The sequence below is a fragment of the Chlorocebus sabaeus genome, chromosome 9 (assembly GCF_047675955.1).
Source record: "Chlorocebus sabaeus isolate Y175 chromosome 9, mChlSab1.0.hap1, whole genome shotgun sequence".
NCBI lineage: Eukaryota > Metazoa > Chordata > Mammalia > Primates > Cercopithecidae > Chlorocebus > Chlorocebus sabaeus.
The window spans coordinates 108,604,699-108,625,571 of NC_132912.1; the positions used below are offsets into that span (position 1 = coordinate 108,604,699).

Genomic DNA, 20,873 nt, shown 5'->3' on the forward strand with positions numbered 1-20,873 from the left:
GTCTTTAAATTAGAGGTTTTGAAGCTGCATTATAGCGCAGCTATTCTTATGCAATACCTAGCTATTGCAAAGATTCAAAGTTGTATTTTTGATAGTCTAAGTTCAAGTAGCAGTGCTGGCTTCCTTAGGCAACCCAAAGGAAATACTTTCTCTTTGAAACTTGTTATTTTTTCTGTTTGAGAAATTATGTGTGCTCATTTTTAGAATATTCAGAAGTTTCTAAAGAAGAAATTTAAAAGGACTCATAACTCTAACAACTAGTATAAACCATCATTAAAATTTTAATAAATATGAACGGATTTCTTTTTAGAGTTTGAGAGGCATAAAATTACCTTCTGTAGCTAGGCTAGAAGTGACCTGTGACCTGGGAAGTTATGAACCAACCTATAGAAGGTGTTTCAGTACCTACTACCTACAGATGGCAATTCAATGTATTCTTTTCTTAAAAATAGATTTATGTATTTTGTTTTCTATAAATCTGTGGTGTACAAGTACAATTTTGTTACATGTATAGATTGCCTAGCAGTGAAGTCAGACTTTCAGGGTATCCATAACCAGAAAAAAAGTACACTGTCCCCATTAAGTAATTTCTCATCGGCCACACACCATGCCTCACACCTGTAGTCCCAGCACTTTGGGAGGCTGAGGCGGGCAGATCACCTGAGGTTGGGAGTTTGAGACCAGCCTGACCAACATGGTGAAACTTCGTCTCTATTAAAAACACAAAAATTAGCTGGGCGTAGTGGCGGGTGCCTGTAATCGCACCTACTTGGGAGGCTGAGGCAGGAGTATCACTTGAACCCAGGAGGCAGAGGTTGCAGTGAGCCGAGATCGCATCATTGAACTCCAGTCTGAGTGACAGAGCAAGACTCTGTCTTAAAAAAATAAAAATAAAAATGTAATTTCTCCTCATCCATCTCTGTCCCACCCCCCTGCCCCAATGTCTTCTAGAACATCTCTTTTGACAGGTAACTCATCAACTCTCAAGAAAGCCTAGACTATTTTCAGATAACTTGCTGTAGTTTAAAATGCTTTAATACATTAAGTCTAAATCTCCAACTTCTCAATTTCTATCTATTTTCCTGATTCTGGGCACCTCTAGAATAAACTAAATCTTGCTTTCAAGTATAAATCTTTTGTAGCTTCTCTGTCCTTGTCAGTGTCTCCTGAGCTAGCCACTGTTTGCTGTCCACTGAATGGTCTAGGAGGTATTCACAAAAAATTACAGCAATAATATTATGGAAGAAGTTAGAGCTACTCTCTAAATTGGGCACAGATGAATTAGAATGGTATTGTGTTTTGAGAAAATGTAAGTAACTAATAACTAATAATTGTCATACAGTATGAATAACAATTTTGCTATTATGCAGGAAAGTCTTCATTACTTACTCATCTCCTATTCCCCGATCCCACCCCAGAAACAGCCTTGACAATATCTCCTGGGCTTTTTTTTCTCCAGTATCTTACAGGAAATAATTATGTGTGTCAGCTTTCAGCTGCCAAAAAAATAGAGAGAGAATGATTTATAAAAGAAAACTGAATTTCCAACAGTTGGCATTTTTATGAATTTCTGTATTTTTAAAGGAGTGTATGTTGTTAAGCAATAGCTTGAAGCCTTTGAAATCACTCTCTGTCTGTACCTCCCTGTTATCTCAGTGGCCACCAAGAATCTGTGAACATTCTGTACAAGGAAGATGGAGACAATGAATTCTTTCAGTACTCATGTTACCTGAATAATGTTAAGAGAAAAAAATCAGTCAAAAGATAAATTTATGTGTGCATAGTGAGCACTGCTTAATTGTCTTATGCCTTTTCCAAACTGGGAAAGGGAAAACAGGGTCTTCAAACTCAAATGCATGTGGGGCCTAGCAAGTAACATACTTGGGTTAGGTGAGATGATGGCAACTCGATAGGTCATGGCCCATTTAAGGGGAAGGGTACAACTCAGCATCAAATGTTGCTCTATGAAAGTTGAGCCTCTGGCAACCTGCTATTGCCAGCTCTCCTGATATTTTACAAGAGATGCCCAATAAATTCTTATTTTAGTGCATGCCCTCTTGTTTTTTGAACTTTGGCCAAAAATTACATTTTTAAAAACCTAACCTGAGTACCACAAAACCTTTCTCTGGATTGAACTTGGACAAAGGTACATTGAGACCCCCCCACTCCCCGCCAGATGTAGAGGTTCCCTCAATGCCAACTGGTGAGTCCGGTAAGCTGCACAATTCAAATGATGTAACAGAAGCTCACAATGCTCCTTGAAGAGTAAGTAGGGTTAGGATTTCTGGAAGGAAATGGGAACATCTCAAGTAGAAAAACCATGCTGAAGATGAACTTGGGGATGTGACAGTGAGATGTCCCAATATTTGGAGTATATAGTACCAACTGGGGAGGAAAAGGAAAAGGATATTAAATAGGCTGCATGGGTTGTGATCATGGAAGATATTTCATACCAGCCAGAGGAAAAATTGTGAATAGAAATAATTGGAAATAGGGAGACAATCAGGGTATTGAAGCAGGAGAATGGTACAATACCTGCAGAATTTCATAGAGATGTCCAAAAAGGGCTACCCAAGAAGATGATCTGGGTCATTCTGAAGATGGTGTTCTTGTCTTTGTTGACAACCTGCTATTGATCGAGTGGACAAAGTTTAGCCTAGGGAAGGCTGAAGAACACCTTGGCTAGTTGGGAGATAGAGAGAGATAAATTTTGAACTCTTAAGCATTGTAAGTTTCTAATTCCATTTGTTCTTTTCTTCATTCATTTATGCTGCAAATATTTACTGAGTGCCTGTTCTACATCCTGCCCTATAATTAGAACTACAGCATGCAACGGCAAATAAAATGGAAGTGGAAAAATACAAGTGATATTTGAAATAATGGGTAAAAAATATTAGAAAGTGATCCAGGGAGCTGTGGGGGCACCTACAATGAGCACCTGGACCTGTCTCTGCAGTGTTAGGTATTCAGGAAATATGTCCCCGAAGCAACACTGAAGCTGTAATGTGGATCATCAGTAGGAGTCAGGACAATCACAGAGGACAAGAGGTTTGCTGGGATAAGGCAGAAGGCAGCATGTTAGTGTTGATATGGGAGTTGAGAACATTTAATTATGCCTGGAGTATCAAAGGAAAGGAGGAAGTGGTGAGAACTGAGTAGAGAAAGGTACTCAAGAATGACATTCTGTGGGCTTAGGGGCCTTGTTAAGGAGTTCTCAAAAATGTTTTAAAGGGCCAGGTGCAGTGGCTCACACCTGTAATCCCAGAACTTTGGGAGGCTGAGGTGGGTGGATCACGAGGTCAGGAGATCAAGACCATCCTGGCTAACACGGTGAAACCCTGCCTCTACCAAAAAAAAAAAAAAAAAAAAAGAAAAATACAAAAAAGTAGCCAGGCATAGTGGCGGGCACCTGTAATCCCAGCCACTTGGAAGGCTGAAGCAGGAGAATGGTGTGAACCCGGGAGGCAGAGCTTGCAGTGAGCCAAGATCGTGCCACTGCACTCCAGACTGGGTGACAGAGACTCCATCTCAAAAAAAAAAAAAAAAAAAAATGTTTTAAAGCAGGATAAAAATAACATCAAAATTTTATTTTTAAAAATGAATTGACAGTGGTATACCTGGGGGCAAAAAAACAGGTTAAACTCCTTTATCCAGAGAGTTGACCTTACCAAGCAACTCAGAAAGTCTTTCTGGTGTTTGGACACAAAGGGAAATAAATGAAAGTTCCTGAGATGATACATGGCAGCACTGTGCCAGACAACCAAGGAAGGGTCTTGGTGTCAGGGTATCCCAATCCTGGACTGTCTAAGATGAAATGGATTGTAGAAGTCATTGGCCATTGCCTGTCACTGTTTATACTAAAGAGAAAACTGAGGCCCAGAGAGGACAAACAATGTACCTAGGATCACACAGCAAGTCAGCGGTAGAACAGGCAGGACCCAGATCCCAAGAACATTATTATTTTTTTTCATTAGTACAAGGGCTAAATGCACCACTTAAGGTAGGAAAAAACTTAAAGAATATCAGAATTGTACTTGTGGAATTCCCTATCACTGAAGAAAAAGAGGAACTAGCCTAGTCAGTCCACAAAGTAGACACACAAAACAAATAATTAACAGTGTAAATGTTAGTCATTTTTACACTCTAAATTTATGATATTTTGGGCTATGCATCTTTTCTAACGAACTACACCCAAGGAAAAAGGGCATTCTGTTATCATTTGACATCCTTGTTTTTTGTTTGTTTGTTTTCTTCTTTGCTAAAATCAGGGATTGAACAATCTAGGGAGAAAATATTTTCACATCTCAAAGGAACTGTCTGAGGATATAGAAAGAGATCTTGGGGGTGTCAGCTCCCAGTCCCTTCATCCCTCATGAGTAGTATAAGGGGGGTGAATTGAGGATCCCCAAGAGCCTTTCTACTTTTACTTCAAAGATCCATGGAACACAGATAACAAAAACAGATCTTTTCACCCTTTTTAATATACTCGATTTTTCAAGTAAATGAGTTATTTGCAAAAAATAAGTTTTTTATATATACCACTGAGTAGGAATGGATATTAATCATTTTGGTAAATAGATTTCAGTTTACTCCTCAAACACAGAACTGAAGCAGCATGCAAATTATTTATAAATGAACCAAGGGAGACAAGGAGGTAAGACTGTGGAACTGCCAGTTGTTAAAACAGTTCATGAAGTGGATTTAAATAAGGCCTGCTCTGCCATACACCAGAGTACATTTCTGCATAGAAGCTTTGCATATGGATCCTTCTTCTACATGGGCAAAATAAACAGGATGTTTTTAGGTAGAGGCATCACATACTCACTGGGAATGCCAACTCTCCCCCAGCTCAATGATTGGAACATAATGTATACTCAATAAATGTTGCTAAGTAAACTAATAAAGTCACCAAGATGTTAATAGCAGGGTTTTGTCTCTCTAGTGACCTGTGTTTTTGATGGGAAACAGAAAATGGTTAACAAAATGATTCTATTTTAACGGTAGACTTACAAGCTGCTATTTGGAACGAAGTTTGGGGACCACAGGTGTATTCCAGTGCTGTTTGCGGAAGTCACTGATTTAAAAACACAAACTATGCTCTTAATATAGAAATCGAATTGCTGAGACATTTTATTCTCAAGATTATTTCCATTTACGCAGGAAAGACAACCTGGAAGGCCCAAAATTTGAGAAGAACTTGGCAGAAGTTTGGAAGACATTGGATACACAGATGCTCAGGATGAAGAGATAACACCTTCTGGCTCATCTTCTTTTTACTTTTAATCTACTGCTTTTCCAAAAATAAATTTTCATTTCCTGTGAATGTTACAGAATGATTTAAGTTCATTGAGTGTAAGAACTAGGCACTTGGGAAGCAAATATATTGCTTTTCTGTAAACTGAGTAGTAAGAGTAAATATCTCTATCACAATATTTCTAGCATATGTTGCATATATTTTTAAAGTGAAGTTTCCAGTGCTGCCTGTATATTAAGAAATCCTGAAGATGTTCACTTTTGCTACACAAAATAATATTCTGAATTGAAAAGGTAGGTGCATAAGTCTGAATCATGTTAACATAAAAAGACAATTATCTACCTAACACTAAAAGGTAATTGTTTCCTTCTGTTGAGACAGAATAGTGCATTACGCAAAGAGTCATCACTGCAGGTTTTAAAATACTTTACATCACATTGAATCTGGCAAACATCTAGTGAAACTGACATTCTTCCAATTTTAATACTTGAGATTATACCTGGAGCAACTCCACTGACAATAAGCAAGGTATAGGAATGTGGGAAGACAGAAAATTTCTGTTTTTAGTCATTTCACTATCACTTGGAAAATGCCCAAGTAGGCTATCTATTGTGTTTAAGACCTATAGAATAATTGTTGCTGCCAAATTGTAATGCAAATAAGTCCAGAAAATGCTATGGAAATTATTGTTTTTTAAACATGCCCACTTCTGGTGTTGTCTACACTGCAGGACAGTAGCAACAACCGTCAACAGATTAAGATAAAAATTACCACGAGTTTTTTTTTGCCTACAGGAAAATAAAATGCTTACATAACACTAATTCAAACCTTAGGTCTTTGTGTTCCAAAATTGTGAGAACCTACATCATAACCCAGAGCAATAGCAGGCCATCAGGTTTCTTATTCTCTGGAAGAATCCCCACTGGTTCGCACATGGATTCAGCTTGATCTGAGACCACTGACCGGTAAGCAGGAAAAGAAATTGCATGGATGTTAACAGACATGGCTCCTAGAGGCCAGAGTTGGAAGGAAACTTAGAGGTCAATAAATTCAGCTGTTACTTGTCATTTTGATTCTTCCACTGAATCTGGGAGCGTAGACTAGGGTTTCAGATAAAGACCAAGTTAGAAAGCTCCCCTTGGCAGACCTGAGAGTACAGTCCAACAGCACTGCACAGAGATAAATCCTCTGCCTCTGCATCGTAACCTTGCTTTAGCTGAAATCCCAGAGAATGAATCAAAGAGGCTTCTAATGTGAGTTTAACAGAGGCACAAAGTTAACACTGCTTTACAACAGCTACCTGGAAAAGTAATGTTGCAGATGGGTACTCAAGGCCTATAAAACTGGTAGGTCAAACCTTGGTAGGTTAAGCCAACAGTTTAACATATTTGGTAGGTACAATAAGTTAAAAAAAAAAAGTGCGAAGACTCACTATGTTCATTTAACTAAAACTTTTTATTGAATTTAATGCTCATAACAACTCTATAAGCCAGATGCTATCAGTGCTCCATTTTATTAATGCAGATGTGGAGACTACAGCATAGAAAACCTCGTGTATCTTGGTAAAGATCACATGTGGTGAGGCCAGAATCAAAATCCAAGCAGCGAGATTCCAGGGTCTCTGATCTCACATACTCCCCTGAGCTGCCACATAGTCTCTTGTCCTCTCCCTCTCTGACCTTTCCTCTTCTCAGGAAGGTTGGGAACTGAGTTTGTATGAAGTTGTCGAATGATTTCAGAAATGATGTCCGGAAATAATTTTTTAAAAATCTCCTCTTTTTTTCCTGTCTCATCAGTAAAGAAGTACTGAAGTAGATGGTAATGAGAGACAAAGACCTTTTGCATTTTTACAGTAAAAGTTTTACCTGTGGGCGTTTTCAGCCTAATGGTCATGACCAACAGTAAACACATGTTTGAATAGGAAATGGTCAGTGAAGGGTGATGTTGGAGTTTGGGACCTGGGGCTCAATGGGGATACCTTGAGAAGCCCCACTGAGAAGCGTCTGTGGTGAAAAGATATCTGTGGACCTCAGTCTTCTGGGCATACAAACCAGATCACATCATCACAAGACAAGCACTATGTCTCACAAGAATAATGTAGATCAGGATGATGATTCATTAACTTACAGTGAGAAATGCAGTCACCCTGTGGCCTGGAATACTCGCACTAGAATGGCCAGCACATTTTCACCCTGTAGGCAGACCAGTGCGGGAAACCAAATTATAATCAGAAGGTTGCTTGATTAGTATGGAATTAGAATAAGGAGAGTGAATTAGACGATTTTAGGCTTAATGGTGTGAGACAAAAACAGCCTGATATGTCCATCTCCACAGCAGGGATAGCCTTTCAAATGGCAGTATAATACTCAAATATCGCTGACCTAATTCTCTCTGTCCCAGTGGAGCTTGGAGAGACACAGCCAACTTTTTTCTTGTGATTATGATTTTTCTCTCGCTGTTTTCAGACCAATCTCACTTATGTTAAACAGAATTATCTTTATTTTTATTTATTTATTTATTTATTTATTTAAGACAGAGTCTCACTCTGTCGCCTAGGCTAGAGTGCAGTGGCGCGATCTCGGCTCACTGCAAGCTCCGCCTGCCGGGTTCACGCCATTCTCCTCCCGAGTAGCTGGGACTACAGGCGCCCGCCACCACGCCCGGCTAATTTTTTGTATTTTTAATAGAGACGGGGTTTCACTGTGTTAACCAGGATGGTCTCGATCTCCTGACCTTGTGATCCGCCCACCTCGGCCTCCCAAAGTGTTGGCATTACAGGCGTGAGCCACCGCGCCTGGCAGAATTATCTTTATTTTGTAATAGTATGTTGAATATTTTTAGTTTAGCTTTACTTTAACCAAAATCTCTATTTCTTTAAAATTATTTCTACTAACTTTTGTAATTCATCTTTAGATTCTTGCTCAGAGAGCAGTTCAAGTTCCAAGCATTTCCGTGTGTTATTAGTCAGGTAAAAATCTCAAAGAACTGCAACATAAAAAGTATGACTTCGTGTGTATATTCTCTTACATCTGTACACTTTGCTTATTAAAAACATTAACAAATATCAATAAATAAAGATTTGTTAAAGAAATTATAAAACCTAAGGGTATATCCTACACTTAACTAATGTTCAACTCAAACTTCCATATAGTTTTTCATACCTGGTCTGTGTACTAAAACAATTGATTCTCAGAAAGATAATCTCAATAATTTCTCAGGTCCTAAACATCAAACTATTTACTCACATGTATTGAACTGTCCTTTTTAAAACAGATAAAACAAACAAGAAAAGAAAATAAAACATTCACACAAAAACGTGTGCACAAATGTTCACAGCAGCATTTTTCGTAACAGCCAAAACAACCTAAATATCCACCAACGAATGAATGGACACACTAAATGTGGTATATCTGTACAACGAAATATTATGCAGCTATATAAAGGAACTAAATTCTGACACATACTACCACCTGGGTGAAGATATTATGCTAAATGAAGAAGCCAGATACAAATGAGCACACATTGTATGTCCCTTGTAATAGGCAAATCCATAGAAACAAAACAGAAAGTGATTGCCACATGCTGGGGAAAGGGAGGAAAGAAGAGTGACTGCTAACGGGTATGATATTTCTTTCTGGGGTGATGAAAATATGCTCGAATTAGATAGTGGTATTGCTGTAGAACCTTGTCAACCTTGTAAACCTGCCCTGGGTTAAGGAGGAGGAGAGGGTAGTGTGAAGTGGGTGTTGCTATAAAGGGGCAACAGGAAGGATATTTGTGGTGATAGAAATGCTGTGCCTTGACTGTATTACTCTTGATATTCTGGTTTTGATACTCTATGATAGTTTTGCAAAAGTTATTACTAGGGGAAACTGGGTAAAAGATACATAGGCTCTTTCTACATTTTTATGATTACATATGAATCTGTAATTATTTCAAAATGAAAAATTTGACTTAAAAACACAGGTAAAACAACTCTGACTGTGGAAAACTATTTTTATCAAGTATTAAAACCAGATATTTAACTTTTAAATTTTTTTTGTTTAACTTGAAAATTCAGTTTACCAGATTCTCCTATTCCAAAGTCTTCTGACCAATTGATATATTCACATTTATACCAAATCTATAATATAATAATAGCTCTTATACTTTCGATCATAGTATAATGGCCAGAGCTTGCTGTAGGCTTGGCAAATTCCTAGAGGAAAGTCCTGAGTTCTTCGTTTCATGCTTCCTTTGGATTAAACACTATTAGCAAGAGGTCCTCATTCCCAGGTGCAGCAGATGCTACATATTCACTTGTCCACCTCTGAATTCACTTAAGCTTCAGTGGACACATCCTAAACACCCTAACAGCCTCTCACCACAGAGGGTTGTATTTTTGTTTCCCTGTCTGACAAATTTCTCCAATGCCAGGAGAGCAGAACATCCTGAAAATACTGGAATGTGACACACCCAGGACAACCTGATTAAAGTTGATAGAAAAATACTCAGCTTTCCCAACTTCTGTGACAGGTAATTATGTAGAACATTTTAAAAGGCAACTAATGGTTCCCAAGGCATGACTCACTCATTAGTGCACCTTTTATTGGCTCCCTCTGTTACCTGTCAGACTTTTCCCACTCCATTTACTTGAGTTTCCTGGGATCTACTCTCAAATTGTACCTAAGTCTTTATCTCAGGGTATACTTGTGCAGAACCTAAGAAAACACCATATCTATGATGCATTAAAGCAACACTCTCTAATTCTGATGTTTTATAATGCTGAACTCATGGTGTTGAGTCAAGTGTTGAGTCAATCAACCACATCCCACTGTTAGTGAATAAGCCTCCATTTAGAACTATTAAGTGAAACATGATAGACCTAATTCTAGCTCTTCATTAGGACATGAAAATAAAATTGTGTTCCCTGTTTTTGAGGTTTCCAGGAACTAGAGGAGATTTTTAATTTTGCTGATGGTCAAGTGTGTTGACTTAGTGGGAATCCAAACTTTTGAATTGTTATAGTACTTTTATAAAGTAATTTCTTAATATATTAAAAAAAAAACAGTAACAACAATCATAGGCTTTGGCCCATTAATTCCACTTGTAGGAATTTACTTAAGGGAAATTTGTATCACCAAAGGTATATATGCTACAGGCATAAAACGATGTATTATTTCAGGATTGCTTATGATAACACTTCTCGAAATCTTGAAAATAATTTAAATGTCCAACAATTCGATTTTGCTGCCTTAACTAGTTGCATAATTAGGCAGCTAGAGGAGACGGCACTAACATTCATGGTTTTGCTATGATTGTAAATGAAAAAAGAAGGAAAGTTGTATTTGTGTCACGGTTATTAAATAAATATAATATTTGCATATGGACAAGACCTAGAGCAGAACTAGCTAAGGTCACCTCTAATCTGCCCAAATAGATGTAGCACCAAAATCAGATATGAGAAGCAAAGAATGCTGTTGAAGCTATACTAGTTTTAAAATACAACTCTTTTCTTTAATGCCTGAGGATTTGTCCACAAATCTGTCCCTAGTATTAAGAGTAGTGGAGGAACAAATACTCAGTCTGTCCGCCTGACTTCTTCTTGGGAAAGGAACAAACTACTCAGTTTTTTTCTGAGTATGTTTCTTTGGCAATAACTTAAAGATCAAAGGAAAGTCAAATAATTATAAAAATTATTAGGCATTTGCTTTATTTCTCCCTCTCAATAAGAACAGAGGGAATTGATAAGAATATCATTACTATACCATTAACTTGAGAATCCTAGATTCAGAATGTTAGGACTGAAAGGTACACAGAAAAAGAGGAACTGATTCTGAAGAACTAAAGTGACTTGTAAAGTTAGTTGGTGGTGAAGCCAGAATCATCTCTGGTTTTCTGATCGTTAGTGTAGAGCTTACCCAATTTCCTTAAGTGTAAGTGGAGTAATAACCCTTGCCCTGCTGCAACCCTTTGGCTTCCGTAGGAATCAAATCAAAGGAGATTCATGAAGGGGCTCTGTATATTGCAAACCCAGTCCATGATAAAGCAATGTAAACTTCATTTATTTTAATGAAAATGGGGTCTTTCTCTATTGTCCTGGCTGGAGTGCAATGGTATGATCCTAGCTCACTGCAGCCTGGAACTCCTGAGTTCAAGTGATCCTCCTGCTTCAACCTCTCTAGTAGGTGTATACCACCATTTTTTTAGAGAGAGGATTCTGATATTTTGCTCAGTCTGGTCTCAAACTCCTGGCTCAAGCAATCATCCCGCCTCAGCTTCCCAAGTAGCTGGAATTATAAGCATGAGCTACCACATTCAGCTCCCAATGTATAATATTTTTTTAAGTCACAGAGAATGATAGATGCTTGAGGTGACTGATGTTCCATTTACCTTGATATGATTATTACATATCATATGCCTGTATCAAAATATCTCATATACCCCAAATATATATGTGTATATATATATACACACGTACTATGTATCCATAAAAATTAAAAATTAAAAAATTTTAAAAGTCAAGTGATAATGGTTATTGCTTCATTTATAATCTGCATAAGTCAAGGGTATAAACTCTTGCAGAGAGGGTCATTATCTCCTATTACAGGAGATGCAGCCTGTTGGCTGGTCCCGTGATTGATTCTGAGGAATGGACGCCTTAGCCAGAATAGTGGCGGATCAGCTAGATGCTGCTGATGTGTGGTTGTCTTTCTTCAGGCACGACAGGGCCCATTCTTTGTTTCTTTACCACCTGGGAGTGATTCAGGCAGGAAAAAGGTAGAGCTGCCAACTTGAACTCTATCTTCTCCTACCCTCATTTTTCAGCTGTGCTGCACACACTGTCTCCCTTGATACTTAACTCTATTCTCTTCAACCAGGTCCTATTTCCTGGACACAGCCAGGGGCAGTTCAGGCCCAGCTTTTAGAAGAATTCACGCTGAGCTTCTCTAATCCTCTACAGGCTCTTCAGGAGCAAGAAGCCTGCTAAAAAACTGCTTGGGATGTGAATAAAACAAGTCTCTGCACGTAACAGATGGCCAATCAGATCTGTAATCAAATCAATCTATTGGCTAACTAAGAAGGGACAGAACTCTACACTACAAAGTTAACATAAGATTCAAATTGTGAATTAGTACTTTAAACACAGAAGATACTATTATTCTTATGTACCATATGTTATGAAACACAGACACATATATATGTATATATAATCAGTATTGGAATAAACACAATATGAAATGGTTCAAGATCTGGATTCTATTCTTGACTCAGTCACTAACTTGCTCTGTGACTATGGACAAATCACTTAAACTCCCTAGATCCCTTTATAAAATAAAGAAATCCTAGATGATTGCTAACATCGTTCACCCCGAAGATCTGTTACTATTTAAGAACAAGATTAAAAATAATGAGGAAAGTATCTACATATCTCTCTCTATATATATACACACACATATATACATATATAGGCATCTATATCAAAGGGATGGTTCAACAATAAACCAAATGTTTGCAAGACATATCCCTCAAAACTAAATCACTCCTAGTGTATATGTCAACACAGGTTTTACTAAATACAGTTTGAATTAGGTTGCAATAAAGTGAAGAAAGCAATGAATAGTATATTTCTGTCAACTTTTTGCTTAAGAAGTGCCCTTTCTGTTCCTTTTTTTCTGCTTTTCCCTCCTTTCTCTAGTTTAGTATATATTTTAAGAACACACATTTAGCCAGATTGAGTTCAAAGCCAAGGTCTGCTACTATCTAGTTGTATGAATTTAGACAATTATTCAACTGTTCTGTATTTCATTAAAAGCAATCTTAATGGTAGTATTTATCTTAAAGGGTAGTTATAAGGATAATGGCATTATATGTAAAATCCTTTGAACATGGGAAGAACTTGTATGTGTTAAATCTTCAGAGTGTAATTAATAGAGAGTATATTAATATCCATTTACTCTTTAGAGGTGGGTGATGAAATCTGGAGGAAAAGATAAAAAATTTGGTATGGAGTGTGTTGAGTGTTAAGTGTCCATAGGATATACAGGTATCAATGTTGGGCAGGCAGTTCAAATTTTTAAATCCAGTCTAGAGGGAGATCTATGCTAGGCACATTCTATTTGACAGGCTACCTATATAGATTTTACATCTATAAATGACTGAGATTAGCCATGAACAAAAATTGTGTGTGGGAAGAGGGAAGAGGTCAAAAAACAGTAAGTTTTCACTTTTGTCACCTACTCCTTTTTATTCAGTTTTATTGAGCTATAACTGATAAATCAAAGTTGTGTATATTTAAGGCATACAATGCAGTCTTTGGATAAGCAGACCTTGTGTGATGATTCCTACTATCAAGCTGTCACATACCCACCACCTCACATAAGTTACCTTTGTGTGTGTGTGTGTGTGTGTGTGTGTGTATGAATTAGGCCATTCTTATATTGTTATAAAGAAATAATGAGGCTTGGTAATTTTTAAGAAAAGGAGTTTCATTAGCTCATGGTTCTGCAGGCTGCACAGGAAGCACAGTGCCAGTATCTGCTTTGGGGAAGGCCTCAGGAAGCCTCCAATCACAGTGGAAAGTGAAGGGGGAGCAGACTTCTCACACAGTGGGAGCAAGAACAAGAGAGGGAGGGAGGTGCTACACAGTTTTAAACAGCCACATCTCGAGAGAAGCCACTGAGGACAGCATCAAGAGGGTGGTGCTAAACTGTCTGTGAGAAATCCACACTCCAGGTCCATGATCCAGTCACCTCCCACAGGCCCCTCCCCCAATACTAGGGATTGCAATTCAACATGAGATTTGGGCAGGGGCAAATACACAAACTATGTCAGCGTGTACGTGTGTGTATGTGTGTATGTATGGTGAGGACACTTACAATTTACTTACACATTTTCTGTGTACAATATGCTATTGTTAGCTATAGTTATCATTACTGTACATTAGATCTTCTAGGATTTATTCATCTTATAGCTGAAATTTTATACCCTTTTGACCAATATCTTCCCATTTCCCCCACCCCATAGCCTCAGTCAGTCACTATTCTCCTTTCAATTTTCTAAGTTTGACTTTTTTAGATTTCACACAGAAATGATAAAATGCTATTTTTGTGTTTCTGTTGCTACTAACTCTTAAGGAGCAGCTTAAGGTAAAGGAGCCAGTGAAAGATACTGAGAGAGACAGGCCAAAGCACTAGAAAAAGAGAAGAGAATTGTTCCATAAAAGCCAAAGTACAACGTTTCAAAAAGGAGGCACTTGAGTCAAGTTACATAGACTTGAAACTAGATAAAGGCTGAGAAAAAGTCACTGCTTCGGACAATGCCAAGATTACTGCTAACTTTTGAGAGAGCAGCCTTGGAGAGACGATGATGCAAAACTTCATTTGGTTAAGGAATAAATGGGAAGTGAAAAATATGAGGCAGGGAAGGTAGATAACTGTTTCAATATGTTGTCAGGTAAATGGAGCTCCTAGCCTGATAGAGCTGAGAACAGGAACACAGTAATCCTCCTTGGTATATATCAAGGGAGCCTATGAATTTTTAGGTTATAACTAAATATTTTTGCACATTTCATCTGTAGTAGTCTGTAAATCAATGATGTGGAATAAAGGTTTCACTGGAAAATAGTTTAATACTATTGTGATAATGTACAGAATTTCAAGGGATTAACACTAAAATAACTACTTAGTAAATATCAGAAAGGCTATACTTTTAGCTTGTTGCTATGGGACCAAGCCTACGTGATACCCAACAACCACGAGTTAAGTGGGAAAACTGAGTTAATCAGCTCATCATTTTGTCTGCGTGGTGCCAAATATCTGCTTTGACTGATTTTCTCACTAAATTGACTCAATCAAACATTTGTGGTGCCATCATTTAGAGAAGACCCTAGGTGTTTAAAGAGAGCATTGCTTACCTAAATTGTACAACATGACTAGAATTTACTCATCCATAAAGGCAGAAAGTGTGTGTGTGTGTGCGCGCACACAATCACACACGCACATATACAATCTTCCTATTGCATTTAGCTGTCCAGATGACATTTTTTACATTTTAAATTTAGTCTTGATATTTAGCATTCTCAGGGGGATAATTTTGTGTATTGTGTTATTGCCTAGCTCTATTAAGTCAGAAGAAACTGAGTCAAGTTAACACTCATAAAGTTCCTTCTATTTAAAACGGTAGAAAATGAGGGGAAGGAAGAAAGAAGGAAAAGTGCTAAGGACTTGAGATATTAACAGGGTAAAAAATAAAGACAGACAGGAAAGCTGGAGTGGGGGGAGCATCACTTTTGCCAATCAGAAGGATGCTAAGGGCAAGTTAGGAAATCCTCGCTGATGGATTCAGTTCTTATCTCGGATATCTATTTCAAATATCAAGGCGAGACATTTTGAAAGATTTCTGGGGTCACAGCTAAAATTTTCAAATCAGGATTAGTTTAAATCTCTAGATCTCTGACTTAAGACCTCCTAAACAGAATATAACATCTTCTTTCAGAAGAAGGAAGGCAAGTTAATCTAGGGGAATGTTTTAAGTAGCTCCCAGGAAGAAACATTTTTATCCTTTCTATTTAAATAGGAGAAAGGGCTAAATTTAGCTGTAAAAGACCTTTGAATTGTCCAATAAATGTCATTGTGACTGCTTTCAAATAAAATAGCATATGCTGAATAGGAAAAGGCCAAAGAATGCAGTATGAATACCATTAGTATAAATGACTGATTCAATTGATGTTACCATTTTAGATTATCTCACCATGGAAGAACCCTCATGATTTTGAACATTTGTTATTGCAAATATTTTTTTATGGAAAATTACTCCTTCGTAAAATAGATTTTGAAAAATATATGCAATGTTAATGCCTGACATGGTGCTGTCACAGGACAATTCATTTAGTTAAGAAAGCCCGTGCATAGAGGCATACTCCTGGTTCACAGAAGCATGAAAAGGTGTTAACGTACAAATTTGAATTGGCCCTAGTATGTTCTGTTTCAGAAACTGTTTCTTTAGATACACATATCTTAAAAGAGAAGTTCCTTCATTTTGTGTTTACTCCAAAGAACAAAAAAGAAAAAACAGTAACTCCATTAACAGAATTATAAGGAAGACCAAGTTAGATATAAGTATTCTCTCTTCCCTTCTCTGTTCACATATTCCTTGTTGTTCCCTCACAACTAGGTGTTTATGCCAAGAGTTCTGGTTTTTAAAATTTTTATTCTCAACTACGAGTCAATAAACATGTAGGCTGGATGGGCGCAGTGGCTCATGCCAGTAATCCCAGCACTTTGGGAGGCCAAGGCAAGTGGATAACGAGGTCAAGGGATCGAGACCATCCTGGTCAACATGGTGAAACCCGTCTCTGCTGAAAATACAAAAATTAACTGGGTGTGGTGGCACACGCCTGTAGTCCTAGCTACTCGGGAGGCTGAGGCAGGAGAACTGCTTGAACCCGGGAGATGGAGGTTGCAGCGGACCGATCGTGCCACTGCACTCCAGCCTGGGCGACAGAGCAAGACTCCATTAAAAAAAAAAAAAAAAGGGTTGAGATCTAGTCCCTCCAGGGCATACACATTTTAAACAATCAATCAACAAATCTTCACTGTGTATATTATCTTCATTGAGTAGATGAAAGATGGTATAAAGAGTAATAAAATAAAAATCATACCTGATTAAGTACCATTGATAAAATCACTATCTTACATAATATAATTTCAAACAATTTAGTAATACCATAGTATGCAGCCAGCTAGTTAAGATGACAGAATCTGGAGCCCCCCTACTTGGGTTCAAATCCTAGTTCTGCTATATACTAACTGCATGACCTTAGTCAAGATCTTTGAACTATATGTGCTTCAGTTTCCATATATTTAACATGTGGACAATTATAGTGCCTATCTGACAGAGTTGTGAGAATTAAATTCGTATTATATATTAAAATACTCTGCATATACTTATATAGTGTTGACTATGTTCCAAGTGTTATTCTAAGCTTTGGTGTTGTTAGTATAAGTAAACGGTGGCATAACCAGGTACCACAGTTTTGTACAGGAAACACATCATAATTATCCTTTACACGCTAAACACATCACTGGCTTTGAAATAGAGAAGACATAATATAAGCTATTCATTTGGTTTAATAATAAGTACCGAGTACTTACTTTCTTTAATCATTGTTCAAGATACTGTTATGTGTAGTAATTATTACAAAGTCTTTGCCATCATGGAGGTTATAATCTGGTTGGGAGACAGGTGAAGAGATATATGGTCTGAGGATATCAAACGATAATGCCTGCTCTGATGGTAAAGGTATAATGAGTGGAGCAGGTATCATTTTAAATTGCACCATCAGGAAATAATTCTGAGGAGTTTGTCTATGAGCAGAGTCCTGGGTTTAGTGAAGGAGAAAGGCTATGTTACTATCTGGGGGATAAGCATTCCTGTCAAAGGAATGGTGAGTGCAAAGTTCCCAAGACTGGAATGTACTTGATGTTTTCAAGGACGAACGAGGAGGTCAGTTGGTTTGATGTGGAGTTATCAAAGACAGAGTGAGGGAAATTAGCATAATGAGAAGGCCAGGGGCCAGATCCCATAGAAACTGGTGGACAAGGGTTTTGGTCTCAATGTATAGGCAAGTTATTGGAGGATTATGGGCCATGACACGGAATGATCTCATATACATTTGGGAAGTATTTGAGAGGTAAATAAATGTGTGGTTTACAGTCCAGGGTAGGCATCAGACCAATAGTAGAAGCAAAATCACAGGGATTTCTTGCAGTTCAAATGAAAGCTGGGACTTGGGAGGATGAATGGTAGAGGTAAGGGCTGTGTAGGATTTGAGATACATAATGTAGAAATGAGAGAATTTTCTGACAGTATCTAAAAGAGCGAGAATATTGTTTCTATAGGGCTAAGCTTGAATTTGACCTAAACTGTGAAAATATAAATTAGTCACAAATGACTTTTGACACTTCACTGCCTCCCCTGCCACCTTAGTGTGATTCCACAGCAGAGTCTGGGTCCCATAGCTGCAGGTTGTGGCTGGAGTGTTCTGGGAAGGCAATATGGAGCAGGTGAGGTCTGAGCCAAGCTTTTAATGAATGGGTCAGAAAAGAGAGGATACAGCCATCCCATTAATGGCCAGATGTTGAACATGCCACTCTCTCTAGGCCTTAACACTGATCCTATGAAACAGAATGGAAGGCAGTGAGCTGACATTTGGGAGAAAGAAATGTGGGTCACTTTTCTAATTAACTGCTACACATTCCTTTATCTACTCACTAAACTCTCCAGAAAAGTATGCAAGAGGAGATATCTCGATAAGAAAAGAGAAGAATTTGAGTGCATTTTCCAGCTATATGTGTCATTCCTCCCATCTGTGGGAGTTGTGGGGTGGGTGATGAACTCTGCCAAGCAAGTCTCTCCAACATTCTTTTCAGGTTTAGTAGATAAACGTGAACAAAAAGAACTCATCCCATCTAATTAACTTTATGAGGTTGTTTGATAGGGCTACAGCTGCTTCTTTATGTGGTGACACTAAATGTATTCTCTTCTTCACTGGAGTCCAGATGGCTACACAGGAAAGGATAGAAAACACATGAAAAGCTTGATGCTGGTGTTCCAGAGATGGTCAAAGAGTCCCAGACCCTAAACTGCAAAGCAATGGGTTTCATTTAGCTCAGTGACACCAGTAAAAGGGGACATGGATTAGTGGGTATAGGCAAGAGGACAGCAGGAGGGTGACTGGACATTGGGCTCCCTCTCCCTGAATAGGTTCTCCAGCCTATGCCTCACCTGTGTTTTTCCTATTTGTATGCCCTTTTCCACCCTCTCCACCTGCTGAAATTTTAGTTGTACTTCAAAGTTTTATCAGTTGGGGATATAAACTGTGTTTCATTTCCCGCAAAAAGTAAAACAAAATCAACAGGTAGGACAAAATATATGTGGACTTAGATAATTAAAATACACAGGCAAGTCCAGAGGTGGAGGTTCAGCTTTGAGTATAGCTGAGTTCAATGTTTAAATGATACCAACAATAGTAATGTGAGAATAGAGCTTAGGTATAGAAACACAGCCATACCATGGAAAGGCACTTAATCCTGTAGAAGAGAAAAGAAGCTTTCCTGTTGGGTCAAAGATAGAACTAGGCTGATTGACTTGTTACGGATTATGTTTTCACCACTGAACCAAACATTGTGACCAGGGCCATGGACTCTGTTGACTGGCCCAAATCTTGCTGGGTGCTCAAGTATCACTGGATAGAATTAGCAGCACCAAATCACAAGAGCTGAGAGTGAGCTCTAGACAGGGAATTCCTCACATGAAAGGGAGATCATAAGAATCTGTTGTAGCCGATGGGATAAGTGGTTGCTACATGAAAAAAAGAAAAATCCATCACCAAACTACAAATGCCTACTGAGGAAACCTTGTTTATATTTTCTCTCATTTAGGAACTGTTTTCTGACATCCCAGCCAGAAGTGAAAACTTTCTCTCCAAACTCTGCTAAGCAGTTTTGTTTGTTTGCCTTGTTGTATTTATTTGTGTGTGTGCCTTCCTTCTCCTTTTATAACCCTTGATGAAAGAGACTGTGTGATTCTTGCACCTGATTTGAACACAAAATATAGCACAGCATGTTGCATACAGAAAGTATGTCATTAAGAAGGGGTGTTACACCACATGTTCTCACTCATAGGTGGGAATTGAACAATGAGAACACTTGGACACATGCGGGAGGGGAATATCACACACCAGGGCCTGTCAGGGGGTGGGGGGCTGGAGGAGGGATAGCATTAGGAGAAATACCTAATGTAAATGATGAGTTGATGGGTGCAGCAAACCAACATGGCACATGTATACCTATGTAACAAATCTGCACATTGTGCATATGGACCCTAGAACTTAAAGTATAGGAAAAAAAAAAATAAAGAATGGGTGTTACAGTGTGTATAGATGAATTTTGCATTTAAAGAATAGGTATCACTTCTAGAACAATTAAATAGGTGTAAATAATTAGGAAACCATGAAAATCAATAATGGACAGTCTTGTGGGATTTCTCATAATAACATCAGAGATTATTTACTCTTCTCATTTATTTTTGTAGTTCCTTATTTACCCACATATATTTCATTTTTCTAAAAATATTAACCAATATTTGTTGAGTGCCTTTTACTTACGGGAAATGAATAAGGCAATTTTGGTACATAATCTCACTTTCTCATAACAAACTTAGTATTGCTATAATTATTTTATAGATTGTGAATCTGAAGTCTAGAGAGGTTAAGAGACGTTTAGAGGTTAACTGCAGAACCAGGAATAGAAATTGGATTTGAATTCAGATCTGTTGGATTAAAAAACATGAATGCTTTCACCATACCATAAACATCTCTGATTTGTGTTTTAATATTTATATTTCCTGGATTTCATCATGTAGAAGTGATCTGATATTTTTCTCTGACCCCTATTGAAAGGTGAGGGCATTTTTTTTTTAACCATTTTCTTGTTTGTTAAAATCCTAATACAAGGTGATAACATTTTTTGCTGCTTCTTTTCTTCCTTTCTCCCCCTTCCTCCTTTCTTTCTTTCTGTCTCTTTTGTTATTATTTTTGAAGAATCAGTTGTGGAGCCTCTAACATTTAGAGAGATAG

At 37.9% G+C, this 20,873-nt stretch overlaps 1 long non-coding RNA gene across 1 annotated transcript; it reads right to left on the bottom strand.

The window, feature by feature from the left end:
- Window positions 1–1,389: 1,389 nt before the first annotated feature.
- LOC119627864 (uncharacterized) lies at window positions 1,390–3,843 on the bottom strand. The gene is made up of 3 exons (XR_005244078.2): window positions 3,669–3,843; window positions 2,536–2,682; window positions 1,390–1,496 (listed from the first exon to the last, which is right to left on the bottom strand). It is a non-coding gene; the product is annotated as an uncharacterized lncRNA (long non-coding RNA).
- Between the last annotated feature and the right edge of the window lie 17,030 nt (window positions 3,844–20,873).